Source organism: Salvelinus fontinalis, chromosome 15 (assembly GCF_029448725.1).
Source record: "Salvelinus fontinalis isolate EN_2023a chromosome 15, ASM2944872v1, whole genome shotgun sequence".
In the NCBI taxonomy this organism is placed as follows: domain Eukaryota; kingdom Metazoa; phylum Chordata; class Actinopteri; order Salmoniformes; family Salmonidae; genus Salvelinus; species Salvelinus fontinalis.
The window spans coordinates 45,991,588-46,007,134 of NC_074679.1; the positions used below are offsets into that span (position 1 = coordinate 45,991,588).

The following is a 15,547-nucleotide window of genomic DNA, read 5'->3' on the forward strand; positions in this document are numbered from 1 at the left end:
GAAAGGGTTGAGGGAATAGGGAATGTTTTTCCAAAACACATGAGTGATTTCAGTAACAGAACTTTTCAGTCAGAAACAAGTAAGAAACTAAATGGCTGAAATGAGGTTGCAGCATCAGCACAGACATCACAATAAACACTTACTGTGCTGTGGTGCCTTTTCGCTGCAGTAGGGAGAAGAGCGAGACAAAGTACGCCAGTCACACAGGTACTCACTGTCATTCATTTTAACACAGTGTGACCATCAGCCTCTTTCACTCACTTCACTTAAAGCATCAGAGAAGCTCAGTGCATACATAGTTGATTTCATTCTAACACATTGTGTGAGACTGTCTATATATGGAAAAATAAGTTTATACCAATCGATTGGTCAAAAGAACTGGATGACTCTTGGTCAATCAAGATTTTTTTACATTTACATTTTAGTCATTTAGCAGACGCTCTTATCCAGAGCGACTTACAGTAGAGTGCATACATTTTACATACTGAGACAAGGATATCCCTACCGGCCAAACCCTCCCTAACCCGGACGACGCTATGCCAATTGTGCGTCGCCCCACGGACCTCCCGGTTGCGGCCGGCTGCGACAGAGCCTGGGCGCGAACCCAGAGACTCTGGTGGCGCAGCTAGCACTGCGATGCAGTGCCCTAGACCACTGCCCCACCCGGGAGACTCTTTTTCTAGTCAAGATATATTCGTTTTATTTTTCATAAATGTTAGAATTTTTCTTCCACTTTGACAGAGTATTTTGTGTAGATTGTTGACCAAAAATTACAATTAAATCTATTGTATCAAAAAAAAAATGTATTGAAAAAGTCAAGAGGTGTGAATACTTTCTGAAGGCACATATACATTTTCTTATTGTATCAGGTATTAAAAAAATATATTTGAGTTCAAATAAAGAAAATTATGTGTAGCTAAATTGAATAAATACACCGGCTCTATTTGCATATATGAACTAGAGGTCGACCGATTAATTAGGACCGATTTCAAGTTCAAGTTCATAACAATCGGTAATCGGTGTTTTTCGACACCGATTTGCCGATAAAAAAATAATAATTGACACCTTTATTTAACTAGGCAAGTCAGGTAGGAACACATTCTTATTTTCAATGACGGCCTAGGAACGGTGGGTTAACTGCCTTGTTCAGGGGCAGAAAGACAGATTTTTACCTTGTCAGCTCGGGGATTTGTTTTTGCAATCTTCCGGTTACTATTCCAACGCTCTAACCACCTGCCTTACATTGCACCCCACGAGGAGCCTGCGTGGCAGGCTGACTACCTGTTACGCGAGGGCAGCAAGAAGCCAAAGTAAGTTGCTAGCTAGCATTAAACTTATAAAAAACAATCAATCTTAACATAATCACTAGTTAACTACACATGGTTGATGATATTACTATTTTATCTAGCGTGTCCTGCATTGCATATAATCGATGCGCCTACTTCGACAAACGGTGATGATTTAACAAGCGCATTTGCGAAAAAAGCACTGTCGTTGCACCAATGTACCTAACCATAAACATCAATGCCTTTCTTTAAAATCAATACACAAGTATATATTTTCAAACCTGCATATTTAGTTAATATTGCCTGCTATGGGCCTACCGGGTGGCGCAGTGGTCTAGGGCACTGCATCGCAGTGCTAACTGCGCCACCAGAGTCTCTGGGTTCGTGCCCAGGCTCTGTCGCAGCCGGCCGCGACCGGGAGGTCCGTGGGGCGACGCACAATTGGGCTAGCGTCGTCCGGGTTAGGGAGGGTTTGGCCGGTAGGGATATCCTTGTCTCATCGCGCTCCAGCGACTCCTGTGGTGGGCCGGGCGCAGTGCGCGCTAACCAAGGGGGCCAGGTGCACGGTGTTTCCTCCGACACATTGGTGCGGCTGACTTCCGGGTTGGAGGCGCGCTGTGTTAAAGAAGCAGTGCGGCTTGGTTGGGTTGTGCTTCGGAGGACGCATGGCTTTCGACCTTCGTCTCTCCCGAGACCGTACGGGAGTTGTAGCGATGAGACAAGATAGTAATTTCTAGCGATTGGATACCACGAAAATTGGGGAGAAAAGGGGATAAAATTTATAAAAAATAAAAAAATATTGCCTGCTAATATGAATCTCTTATAATTAGGGAAATTGTGTCACCTCTCTTGCGTTCCGTGCAAGCAGTCAGGGTATATGCAGCAGTTTGGGCCGCCTGGCTCATTGCGAACTGTGTGAAGTCCATTTATTCCTAACAAAGGCCGTAATTAATTTGCCAGAATTGTACATAATTATGACATAACATTGAAGGTTGTACAATGTAACAGCAATATTTATACTTATGGATGCCATCCGTTACATAAAATACAGAACGGTTCTGTATTTCACTGAAAGAATAAACGTTTTGTTTTCGAAATGATAGTTTCCGGATTCGACCATTTTAATGAACAAAGGCTCGTATTTCTGTGTGTTATTATGTTATAATTAAGTCTCTGATTTGATAGAGCAGTCTGACTGAGCAATGGTAGGCAGCAGCATGCTCGTAAGCATTCATTCAAACAGCACTTTCGTGCGTTTGCCGCGTTTGCCAGCAGCTATTGCGCTGTTTATGACTTCAAGCCTATCAACTCCCGAGATTAGGCTGGTGTAACCGATGTGAAATGGCTAGCTAGTTAGCTGGTTGCGCGCTAATAGCTTTTCAAACGTGACTCGCTCTGAGACTTGGAGTAGTTGTTCCCCTTGCTCTGCATGGGTAACGCTGCTTCGAGGGTGGCTGTTGTCGATGTGTTCCTGGTTCGAGCCCAGGTAGGAGCGAGGAGAGGGACAGAAGCTATACTGTTACACTGGCAATTCTAAAGTGCCTATAAGAACATCCAATAGTCAAAGGTATATGAAATACAAATGGTATAGAGAGAAATAGTCCTATAATAACTACAACCTAAAACTTCTTACCTGGGAATATTGAAGACTCATGTAAAAAGGAACCACCAGCTTTCATATGTTCTCATGTTCTGAGCAAGGAACTTAAACGTTAGCGTTCTTACATGGCACATACTGCACTTTTACTTTCTTCTCCAACACTTTGTTTTTGCATTATTTAAACTAAATTGAACATGTTTCATTATTTATTTGAGGCTAAATTGATTTTATTGATGTATTATATTAAGTTAAAATGAGTGTTCATTCAATATTGTTGTAATTGTCATTATTACAAATAAAAATAAAAATTAATTTAATCATCCGATTAATCGGTATCGGCTTTTTTGGGTCCTCCAATTATCGGTATCGGTGTTGAAAAATCATAATCGGTCGACCTCTAATATGAACACATTGACATAAAGGGGTGGAAGAGGGCTGCAGCCACCAAACACTTTCTCTGTCTACCCTCCCTCCCTTCCTGCACTAATTAATTAATGTTATTGTCACGTTCAACAAGTGTGTCAATAGCAGGATAGCCTCAGATTGAAAATCAACATGCTTGGGTGGAGATTACGCCAATCTAAACATACTTTACATCATGGTTTCCCAAACTTGGGGTCGCGGCCCAATTTTTTTAAACATTTGGTTATTAGAATCGGGGTTACGTCAGTAACATCCAGTAGTAGCTGTTTCTGTTTTCTTCCTACGAATGTGGCTCTATCTTTTGAATGGTTTAAGCTACAAACTATTATGACTCCATCACTGAAAGATAAGACCATGTATGTATGTGCGTACTGTTTCCCTCTACTATGCCCACAAGCCGTTAGAACCGAGTGGACAAGACCAGACACTAAATCAGACTGGGGGAAAAATGTCTACACAGAAGATCATACAACATTATTGCCTGATGCTCTTCTGAATACCTTTCTGATGCATTTCAGTCACTTCAAACCATAGTTTGAGAACCCCTGCTTTACATTGTTTGCGAAATCAGACATAATATCACTATAATCTGAATGCTCATTTTCGGAAGTTGCTTTCATTTCAGCGCATCTAATTTGTAAACATTTCAACTGTATTAAATTATTACTTTTTCAATTCCCCAAAAAATGAACACCCATCAAAATAAAGTTCTCTTTCTTCTCTTTCTTGTGATGTAAGTGTCAAGATGGTGCATTATATCCCCAAAGAAACTTTAGCGTTGTTATAGATTCAGCGGTAAGACAAAGTATTCAAGACAATGTATTGAGCTCATTTCAGCCATTACCAGGGTGTGTTTGACAGGTCATCACAAACAGTGTAACGTTAACGGGAAAAAACAACAGGCACAAGCAAGAGTATGAAAGAGTCACAGGTTTCAAATAAAAGCAATCAATCCAGCGAGATTTAAGTGGAAAGTGCATTTGAACCCCTCAAACACAGGAAATGGATGGCTGAAAATGACAGATCTTTAAGTGGGCGGGGCATGCACATTGCTAATGTAATGTCCATTAAGACTTTAATGGTTTCTCATGTACTGTACTTATTTATTAACATACACAGACTAACAAGATACTACAAACGCTTTGCTGATTACACTGAAGAAGGCACAAAAGCAGAGAGAGGCGTTTGCTGCCTCAATCTTCCACACTATGCCCATGAATATAAGCATAAAAACTATTTTAAATCTATTTGTTCTAAGAAACATTTGTACCCGTGATATGAATAATGATTGAATTCATAGAAAGATATTTTCTCATATGTCTGTAGTTATAAACTGAAGGTGAGGGTATGACTTTGGCTTCACCTACGGTAAGATGTCAGTTACCAATATCTCTCATGTTGTTAATTTTATGTGCAGCTTGTTTACAAATGAACATCAATGAAAACAAAAATCAGTAAATGAATTTATGTGTATACAATAAATGAATTGAATGATGTATTCTGTTGTCAATCTTCTCTCTACACAGTATAATGGGATAATGCCTCTTTCTACAAACCCCTGCCATTCTTACCTATTACTGCCACCATCTGGATGAAAATCAAAGTGTTCATAATAAACAATTTGATTCGGCAATAATAATAATATAATAATAATGAATGCCATTTAGCAGACGCTTTTATCCACAGCGACTTACAGTCATGCATGCATAATTGTTTTGTATTGGTGGCCTCAGCGGGAAACGAACACACGACCCTTGGCTTTGTAAGTGCCATGCTGTCACTCACATTCAGCTGAGCACAAAATTGACCAAATTACAATTAGAGATGGTCCTCTGCTTTATTTGCTCAGGCCTTATCAAAGCACTTCTGCCCAAACAACCAGCCTGTTTGGTCTCTGTCGGCCATGTTCGAAGTGCACTAGGAATAGGGTGCCATTTGTCTGAAATATACCCTATTACTCACTCACTCGATCACTCTAGAGGTGTCATGAGGACAGTTCTGTGCATTCACATATAGAAAAATATTAACAGGGTTGGTTCAGTGCATTGACAACTTACTGTTGGATGGTTCTCACCCTGAAAGTAGTCTATCGGCCAGGAGAAACTTTGATCCATGGTTCGGTTTACTTTAAACAGCACACAGTGTACTTGTGACAAACAAATATGTCTGGTCATATTTTTGGCGTTTTATTTTCATTTGTTATTTTATTGGGCCATCCCTTGCATCATTTTTTAGGCCTCCTCGGTATTTGCATTTAAATGAATGTGTATGAGTACTGCCACTACGGGGAGCCGTCAAATGGAAGCGAGATCTTGGAGGTTTCTCCTTCAATATTGTAGAATACCTACTACTGAACACCACTAACGTTTCTCCGTCTCATCATTCTATCCTGTATGGTATGTAATGTGCAAAAGTGCAAGATGACTCTCAAAAAATTGAGGTAACATGGTTACTTACATAGTCCGTGAGTTTGGTGACGTTTTAAGGCAATTGGAGGGAGTTTTTATCGAGTGAAAAACGTGTTGATATGTTGTTCCCCATTGTAAGTAGGTTGGCTAGGTTGCTAATGGTTTACATGTAGGGATTAAGATGGCCCACAAACTTTTTGTACTTCTAGCTACTATTTGTTTTATTTTCTATGAACGAAGGCTCAGTTTAGTTCAGGAAATACAGTTGAAGTTGGAAGTTAACATACACCTTAGCCAAATACATTTAAACGTTGTCACGTTCCTGACCTGTTTTCCTTTGTTATGTATTTGTTTTAGTTGGTCAGGGCGTGAGTTGGGTGGGTTGGTCTAGGTTTGTTTTTCTATGTTGGGATTTTTGTGTTTGGCCTGGTATGATTCTCAGAGACAGATGTGTATCGTTTGTCCCTGATTGAGAGTCATACTAAGGCAGCCAGGGTTTCACTGGTGTTTTGTGGGCGTTTGTTTCCTGTGTCAGTGTTTGGGCCACACAGGACTGTTTTCAGGTTAGTCACGTTGGTAGAGTTTTGTAATTTGTAGTGTTTGTTGTTTGTTCATTAAAACATGAATACCTACTACTCCACATCTTGGTCCGATCCATGCTCCTCCTCGTCTGAGGAGGAGAACGACTACGACAGCCTTAACAAACGTTTAAATTCTTGACATTTAATCCAAGTAAAAATTCCCTGTTTTAGGTCAGTTAGGATCACCACTTTATTTTAAGAATGTGAAATGGCAGAATAGTAGAGAGTGTAACGGGTGTCCTCCTCCTCTTCAGACGAGGAGAGGAGAGAAGAATCGGAAGACCAAAATGCAGCGGGTTGTGAATACATAATGATTTATATACAGATAAACGAAAACACGAAAAACACTTGAATGAACTACAAAACAAATAACGACGTAGACTGACCTAAAACATGAGAACTTACATATAACATGAAGAACGCACGAACAGGTACAGACTACAACTAACGAACGAACAAACCGAAACAGTCCCATGTGGTGCACAGACACGGAAAACAATCACCCACAAACAAACAGTGTGAACAGCCAACCTTTATATGGTACTCAATCAGAGGAAAAGTCAAACACCTGTCTCTGATTGAGAACCATATAAGGCTAATTACAAACCACCTAAACATAGAAACACAAAACATAGAATGCCCACCCCAACTCACGCCCTGACCAACTAAACCATACAAAAATAACATAAACCAGGTCAGGAACGTGACAGAGAGAATGATTTATTTCAGCTTTTATATCTTTCATCACATTCTCAGTGGGTCAGAAGTTTACATACTCTCAATTAGTATTTGGTAGCATTGCCTTTAAATTGTTTAACTTGGGTCAAACGTTTCGGGTAGCCTTCCACAAGCTTCCCACAACAAGTTGGGTGAATTTTGGCCCATTCTTCCTGGCAGAGCTGGTGTAACTGAGTCAGGTTTGTAGAATTCCTTGCTTGCACATGCTTTTTCAGTTCTGCCCACAAATGTTCTATAGGATTGAGGTAAGGGCTTTGTGATGGCCACTCCAATACCTTGACTTTGTTGTCCTTAAGCCATTTTCCCACAACTTTGGTAGTATGCTTGGGGTCATTGTCCATTTGGAAGACCCATTTGCAACCAAGCTTTAACTTCCTGACTGATGACTTGAGATGTTGCTTCAATATATCCACATAATTTTCCTACCTCATGATGCCATCTATTTTGTGAAGTGCACCAGTCCCTCCTGCAGCAAAGCACCCCCACAACATGATGCTGCCACCCCCGTGCTTCACGGATGGGAAGGTGTTCTTCGGCTTGAAAGCCTTCCCCTTTTCCTCCAAACATAACGATGGTCATTATGGCCAAACAGTTTTATTTTTGTTTCATCAGACAAGAGGACATTTCTCCAAAAAGTACGATCTCTGTCCCCATGTGCAGTTGCAAACCGTAGTCTGGCTTTTTTATGGTGGTTTTGGAGCAGTGGCTTCTTCCTTGCTGAGTGGCCTTTCAGGTTGTCGATATAGAACACGTTTTACTGTGGATATAGATACATTTGTACATGTTTCCTCCAGCATCTTCTCAAGGTCCTTTGCTGTTGTTCTGGGATCGATTTGCACTTTTCGCACCAAAGCACGTTCATCTCTAGGAGACAGAACACATCTCCTTCCTGAGTGGTATGATGGCTGCGTGGTCCCATGGTGTTTATACTTGCGTACTATTGTTTGTACAGATGAACGTAGTACCTTCAGGTGTTTGGAAATTGCTCCCAAGGATGAACCAGACTTGTGGAGGTCTACCATTTTTTTCTGAGGTCTTGGCTGATTTCTTTTGATTTTCCTATGATGTCAAGCAAAGAGGCACTGGGTTTGAAGGTAGGCCTTGAAATACATCCAAAGGTACACCTCCAATTGACTCAAATGATGTCAATTAGCCTATCAGAAGCTTCTAAAGCCATGACATAATTTTCTGGAATTTTCCAAGCTGTTTAAAGGCACAGTCAACTTAGTGTATGTAAACTTCTGACACACTGGAATTGTGATACAGTGAATTATACGTGAAATAATCTGTTTGTAAGCAATTGTTGGAAAGATTACATGTGTCATGCACAAAGTAGATGTCCTAACCGACTTGCCAAAACTATAGTTTGTTTTCAAGAAATTTGAAAAACGAGTTAACGAATCTAACCTAAATGTATGTAAACCTGCAATGTGATGATACAATGTGTTAAAGTGTTGATATTTGTAAAAATAAAAAATAAAATAAAAGTTTAACAGTTCATTAGCTTTATGCTAACCAAATGTAGCTATGCTAAGCGCCAGCTAGCTTTAGGCTAGTGAATTTCAGCTATTGTTAGCTTACGTGGTAATGGTTTAAAAGGTCATGGATGAAGCACAGGCCTCCAGTCATTTGTAGCTTTTGACAATTGACACTGCTAGTACAGTAAGTTATATAATGTAATGTAGCCTTTTATGGTACAATTTGATGGTTTTACATGCCAAATAGATTTTGTTGCTAGATGCTAAATACTACTGATAGCCTCAGATTAGCACTATCGGTTTGGCCATTAGTGAAAGGTAATATGTGAATGTGTTTGAATGTGTAGATGTATGGCGAGAGTTTTTTTAAACTTGTGACATTTTATTTTTGATACTAAAATACGGAATGTAACGACGTAATACTACAATGCAATTGTAGTGTGTAATTGTTTTTCACAACAAAAAATGTACAAAAGAGAACAATATTTTTTGAAATATTGTAGAATGCCTACTACTGAACACCACTAACGTTTCTCCGTCTCATCATTCTATCCTTTTAATTCAGGTGTATTATCGTCTCAGTCCGAGGCGTGTAACATACTCACAGATATCAAGCTAACTGAGGACAGTTGAGTGTACTCACAGATATGAAGATATTGAGCAAGTTCTCTAGAGTGGGCAGCTGAGGGATGAGTTTCTGCACCACTTTGCTGAAGGCCTCAAATATGGAGTGGTCATAGATGCTGGTCAGGTAAAGACTGAAGGGTCAAAGGGGAAAACAGTCAGTTACTTTCAATTGGGTATAACTGTAACCACCTACAGCAGCAGTTATACTGAAAGTGCATAGCAAAAATGAATTTGAACAAAATTTAAGAAATTTAGTTTGGAGAGAACACTCTGGCCACACACTAGTAATCCACATTATGGTAGCTTCATTTGAAAACACTCTTTATAGTCGGGCGGATAAGCAAATCGGTTGTGCATTTTGTGATAAAAGCGCCACATTTTTTACAGAGGTAGATTTATTTACCCTGAAAATATTTAAATATGGAGCAACCACAGATTTATTCCTTGGGGGACGTGCCAGCCATCTTACAAAATGGCCGCTGACGGTATTACCAAAGATTTTTTATAACTAACCCAAGATAGACCAGAGCCTGTCGTTTCCACTGGGAGCAATCATAGTGGAATCCTCAATCTGCCCTTGTACTCGTTCTAAACAACGCAATTTTAGAAACTTTGGCAAAGGGTAAAGTCTAAAAAATGTAGTTCACTATGTTACAGATTTTAGTTTTGGAAACAGAAAACTATATGGAGATCTAATGTTTAATCGATGAGAAAATGTAAAGAATGCCGGACAAAATCCATCTTGCTCCATCTTCTCCCACTGCCGGCCACTGGGCTTCTTATATTTGGTAGTTTTTGGAAATGCCAACCGGATGCTTCACATTTATACATCTGGTGAAATGTCTGGCTCATTGTTCTATCTGTGGTATTACCTTAGATGTATCTTCTCCAAGCCAGCGTCAGCCAGGTCGTCATTGGCCCGTTTGTGTATGTCCCTCTGCTTCTCGATCTTAGCGTCGTCCGACAGCCCATCCACCTTGTGGATAAACACCTCAAAGTTGATTTCTGGGTTGACCTTGTAGGCCCTGGTTACTGTGAGGTGGAGCCGACTCAGAGCCTCCACATAGTCATCCTAGAGACAGACATGGGGACAGGATGGACAGTTACTGTTACAACAGAGGGAAGGTAACGCTTTCTATGAACAGCCTGTGTGTAATTAATGCATTTATAGCGCCTTATATGATTAGTATTACACTCATAGTAGTCCATCCTTCCAAATCTCGTCTCGTTGACAACGTGAGCGATGTCTGGGCATCCGAGGCTACACCCTAGACATGCTTTAAACATTCATACAATTGTTGTATACAAATGCATAAATGCCTTTTGATGCATTCACAATACATAACAACCAAGAACTTAGACGAGATCTGGCCCTAGCTCTTCAATAACACATAGCTGGTTCAAAGACAGCCAAGTCACCAAAAGGATTCCCGATTGCTGATTGAAGCTCTCACAGCAAGACTCCTTATCAAAGAGGTGTGGAACACATCTAACAACATAGTTTCTATTAGAGACCTAGGAGACGTTGCTTTTCTACTTTCACTGTACGCTCAAAAGTTCTGAGAACTTTTTTTTAAATTTAACTGAACTGAACCGAACTGAACTTTATTGATCCCAGAGGGAATCCTCCAGCCTGGCATTCTTCAACAAGGATTTATGGAAAACCAGAGAATTTTCTGTAAGATTTAGGAACTTTGAAACCCCAACATGGCCACCACCGTTTCCATGTAGTCACCTGTGAGTCGATGACGAAGATAAGGGCCCCTGTTCCTCTGAAGATCATCTCGTAGTCAAAGGTGGGGTCGAAGAAGTCGATCTGTCCAGGGAAGTCCCAAATCTGGAAGCTGACGAAGGAACTGTTGGACACGTCCTCTCTGCAGATCTTATTCAAATCAAATTCAACTTTGGTTAAAGTGGATTTAAAATCACAACACACTTTTTCCAGTAAAACAATACAATGATGGAGATAAAAAACAAACAGAAGGCAATAAAAAGAGATGTATAAAGTAACATAAAAAATACAGTCTAAAAAGAAAAACTGTAAAATCATCACCAACCTAAAAAGGTGGGTTTTAAAATGTGATTTAAAAGCTTCAACAGTGCCTGTGTGACAAAAGTCACTGTGCATGCTTAACAGAATGGCTTCCATAGTCTATCTGGAACGGAACACTGTCCTTTACCAGGCCAGGGATCCTCTGTCTCGTGACCGTACCTTGACAATATCTCAGCCAGCTGGGTCAATTCGATAGCACGAGTGGAGACATTTCTACCTGGGGAGTGAGGTTACGGTGTGATCTAACTCTGTTACATCTTACCTTATTGGTGCTCTCCAGAAACAGGGTCTCGTTGGGGGACATCTTGTGGAACACCACTTTTTGGATGGAAGACTTGCCGCTACGCCTTAGACCCATGAGGAGGATCCTGGGCTTCACCTCCCCACTGAGGGGGTCACTGAAACCACCTGGGGGAGGGAGGGAGAGATGTTTTTTTATGACAATGGTGTGTATTTATTCATATTGATATTTATGTTTTTGCTGTGTATGCACTGTACTGATGAATCATTTGTGTATTTAAAAAAAAAAAATGTTTAGCTGCCCATCTTGGCCAGGACTCTTGTGAAAGAGAGGCCTTGTAACCTCAATGGTGACTTCCTGGTTACTCACATACCAGTATTTTGTGTAGATGCAAGCCAATTAAATACATAAGAGCAACTCATACTCGGGGAACATGTGCTCCACATACACCGGCCAACCAACACCACATGAGTGTGGCTCACACTCCGACAGCACAGTTGGTATGATGTGTATCATATGGCATAGAATCTCCTCAGCCCCATAGAGCCACAGTTTATCTGACCCAAATTGCACACTATTATCTTTCTAGTGCACTTATTTTGACTAAAGCCCTATGGGCGGCCCCTGGTCAAAAGTAGTGCTCTACATAGAGAAAAAAGTGCAATTTGTAATGCGGACAGCGCCTTCTCTGGCCCTGGCACTGACCTGGCCCAATCAAATGCTTCCTCTGACTTGGATAACTCTCTACTGAGGGAAGAATGTGGTCTGCATTCTATGTCACCGCCGGGCTGGCCTTCCTAATGCTGTAACGTTATAAGCCTGTGGCCAAATGCCACCCTATTCCCTATGGGCCCTGGTAAAAAAACATATGGTGCCATTTGGGATGTAAACCGAGACTGAGACTTGGCACTCATGTAATGTAATGTGGTTGAGATGGGGTGCTAATATATTATGGATTCTGAAGAGCATTCTGGAGTTTATAGCGTCGGGAAAAATAACTCTTCGATCAGTTATTCTTTCACTGACTCGAATGATTCATGACAAATGGCTGGCGGGTATGAAGTGAAGGCCCAGTTAGGCAATTAGCAGCGTATGCTTTGAGATCACTTTTAGCCAACAATCTATTGGATATAGTCTTAGGAAAAAAATAAGAAGGACCTCTGAGCATATGAAAGTGTGCTAATGCAGAATTATTGGAAGATCATTGTAATGTAAGAGACAGTGGTGACTGGTCATTTAACAGAACACACACTGTCTGGGAGAATGATGAAATCCCCCGTTGAATTTCTCAACACTATCTCTGAGACTAGAGAAAGACAGGCTAGAGAGGCGCTGTCTATCATCTGACAGATGAGTAATTATATAGACATAACCAACATCCCAAATGGCACCCTATGCTCTATTTAGTGCACTACGTTTGACCAGGGGCCCTACGTAGTGCGTTTTATAGGGAATAGGGTGCTATTTGGCATGCAAAGATTCCACATTGACTCTTCAATGCATCATTTCACTATCTGCAGGTCACACAGTCCTATCCCTCTGACAGGGGTAGTCATAATCTGCTTGCATCAAATTAAAGATTGCAGAAGAATCCGGATATAAAACTTAAAAGAACAAACTGTAGACTTGTGAGAATGTTTGAGCTACCTATTGGAATACATGCACATATTTTGGCAGTTCTTTAATGGTAATAGACTGTAATCGCTTATTAAACGTTAATAAAGGTATTATCAAATCGTTTTTTAAAAACAATGCATAATGCCAAAAAAAAATTATAAGACTATGTCAATCAGAGCCAGATGCACTGAATATGTCAGGCAGTAAATCCGTGAACATGCAGAGGCGCAACAGGACTGGCTTCAATTTCTCTAGTCAAAACTGACCAATGATTTCTTTTTAGGTAACATGACGCATTCAAACTAACACGTTTCTCATAGGCCAAACCCCAACATAAACACAGCTTTCGCCTAGCTAGCCTCGTTGACACAGTAGATTACAGTAGCAGCTAATTTAAATGTAGCTGCCAAACAACCACGCGTTCGGTATTGAAAGCGCTTGGAGGTTATTTTACGCTGCGCTATGTATAAATATTTCACACAAATAGTGAACTTCAAAGGGTTTAGACACAATTCACCTCGTAGCCTATAGCTGGGATACAGTAAGATGAAACATTGTGTCAATATATTCATGACCTTCCTGACGCGGAGGGAGAAAAGTTTTGCCACTACCTCCGTCTTCGCAGCTACAGTCCAGATTCCCGTCTGTGAATGTATCAAAGTCATCGTCGTCATCGTAATAACCAATCGCCAATGTTTCATCGTCTTCGACCTCGATGTACTTCGAAACCCCCTCTCTGCTGCTGGTCATTTTCTTAAATGTTTCTGTTGGTTAGGCTAAGCCACAGACGTTGACCAACTTTTCCACAGCATTGTCACCTGATATGTGCAAACCATTATGAACTTTCACCCCCCCCCCCCCCCCTCCACCCCCTTCCTCGGTGTGAATGAAGCATGCTCGCTGGCCAGCATACCAGCCCGCCTGCGAGAGAAATTGCGGAACACTGCAACAATTCCCCGCATTCAGACATGTTGGAAAGATGCCAGGGCCGAGTCAGATCAGGGGCAAAACTTGTAAACACGAAATTATAGCATGCACCTCGTCCTATCAATTAGCATAGGCCTATAAACTCGGCTACCTGGATTGGTTGCTTTTCTCTCGTGCGGATCTTGGGATGTGTACACAATATTTTTCTTAGAATGAGCTCATACAGTGCCTTCAAAAATAATTCATATCCCTTGACTTATTCCACATTGTGTTACAGACTAAACTCAAAATGTATTAAATGTGAGGTTTTTCTCACCCATCTCCACACAATGCCCATTATTATTTTCAAAATTCTTTCAGTTCTGTGAAATTGGTTGTTGATCAATGCTAGACAACCATTTTCAGGTCTTGCCATAGTTGTTCAAGTATGTTTATGTTTAAACTGTAACTAGGCCAATCAGGAACATTCATTGTCTTCTTGGTAAGCAACTCCAGTGTAGAGTTGGCCTTGTGTTTTAGTTTATTGTCCTGCTGAAAGGTGAATTCATCTCCCAGCGTGTGGTAGAAAGCAGACTGAACCATGTTTTCCTCTTGGATTTTGCCTGTGCTTAACTCCATTCTGTTTTATTTTCTATCCTGAAAAACACCCCAGTTCTTAATGATTACAAGCATACCCATAGTATGATACAGCCACTCCTATGCTTGAAAATATGAAGAGTGGTACTCAGTACTGTGTTGTATTGGATTTCCCCCAAACATAACACTATGTATTCAGGACAAAAAGTGAATTGCTTTGCCACATTTGTTGCAGTATTACTTTAGTGCCTAGTTGCAAACAGGATGCATGTTTTGGAATATTTTCTATTATGTACAGGCTTCCTTCTTTTCACTCCGTCAATTAGTTTAGTATCGTGAAGTAACAGCAATGTTGATCCATCCTCAGTTTTCTCCTATCACAGTCATTCAACTCTGTAACTTTTTTCGAAAAGCATGTAATATTTCGATAAGCATATTTCCACTTTGACATTATGGGGTAATACATTTTAAATTCGGGCTGTGACACAACAAAATGTGGGGGAAAATCCAGGGTTGTCAATTCTTTCTGAAGGTAGGCTACTGTATTCTGGCCTATGGAGTCCAATGGGAAACCCAACTACCGAACCATCAAATGATTGGATTTATAAAGAAATTATCTGGGCTCTCGAATGGACTGATCTCTATAATATATACTGAACCAGTGGAGATTTTAGCATGTAAATCTTGGTGGGGCAAAAAAAAACTAAAAGTGGGATGCATGCCAGCAAAGCCATTACACAACACAACACTAAACAATACATGAATTGCACTATAACGGTGACAAGCGGTGCCCACAAACTGTTAGAGCCAACATAAAGCTGTCCCAACAGCAGTCCCAACACCCTACCGCTGCTACACCTAGCTATCAGCGGAGCTTTGTCTGGCTGCAAAACTGTTCATTCAGCCTCATTTACTGCCTTTTAAAAAACACATCTGATATGGCTGACTTGCTCAAACAAATGTGGTTTCTGCTGACAATTGAGATGCGCAAA

General features: G+C 40.7%; 1 pseudogene; it reads right to left on the minus strand.

Moving 5' to 3' along the window:
- Positions 1 to 13,901, minus strand: part of LOC129812059 (ras-related GTP-binding protein D-like) — a 40,585-nt pseudogene extending 26,684 nt beyond the window's left edge.
- Positions 13,902 to 15,547: the final 1,646 nt, after the last annotated feature.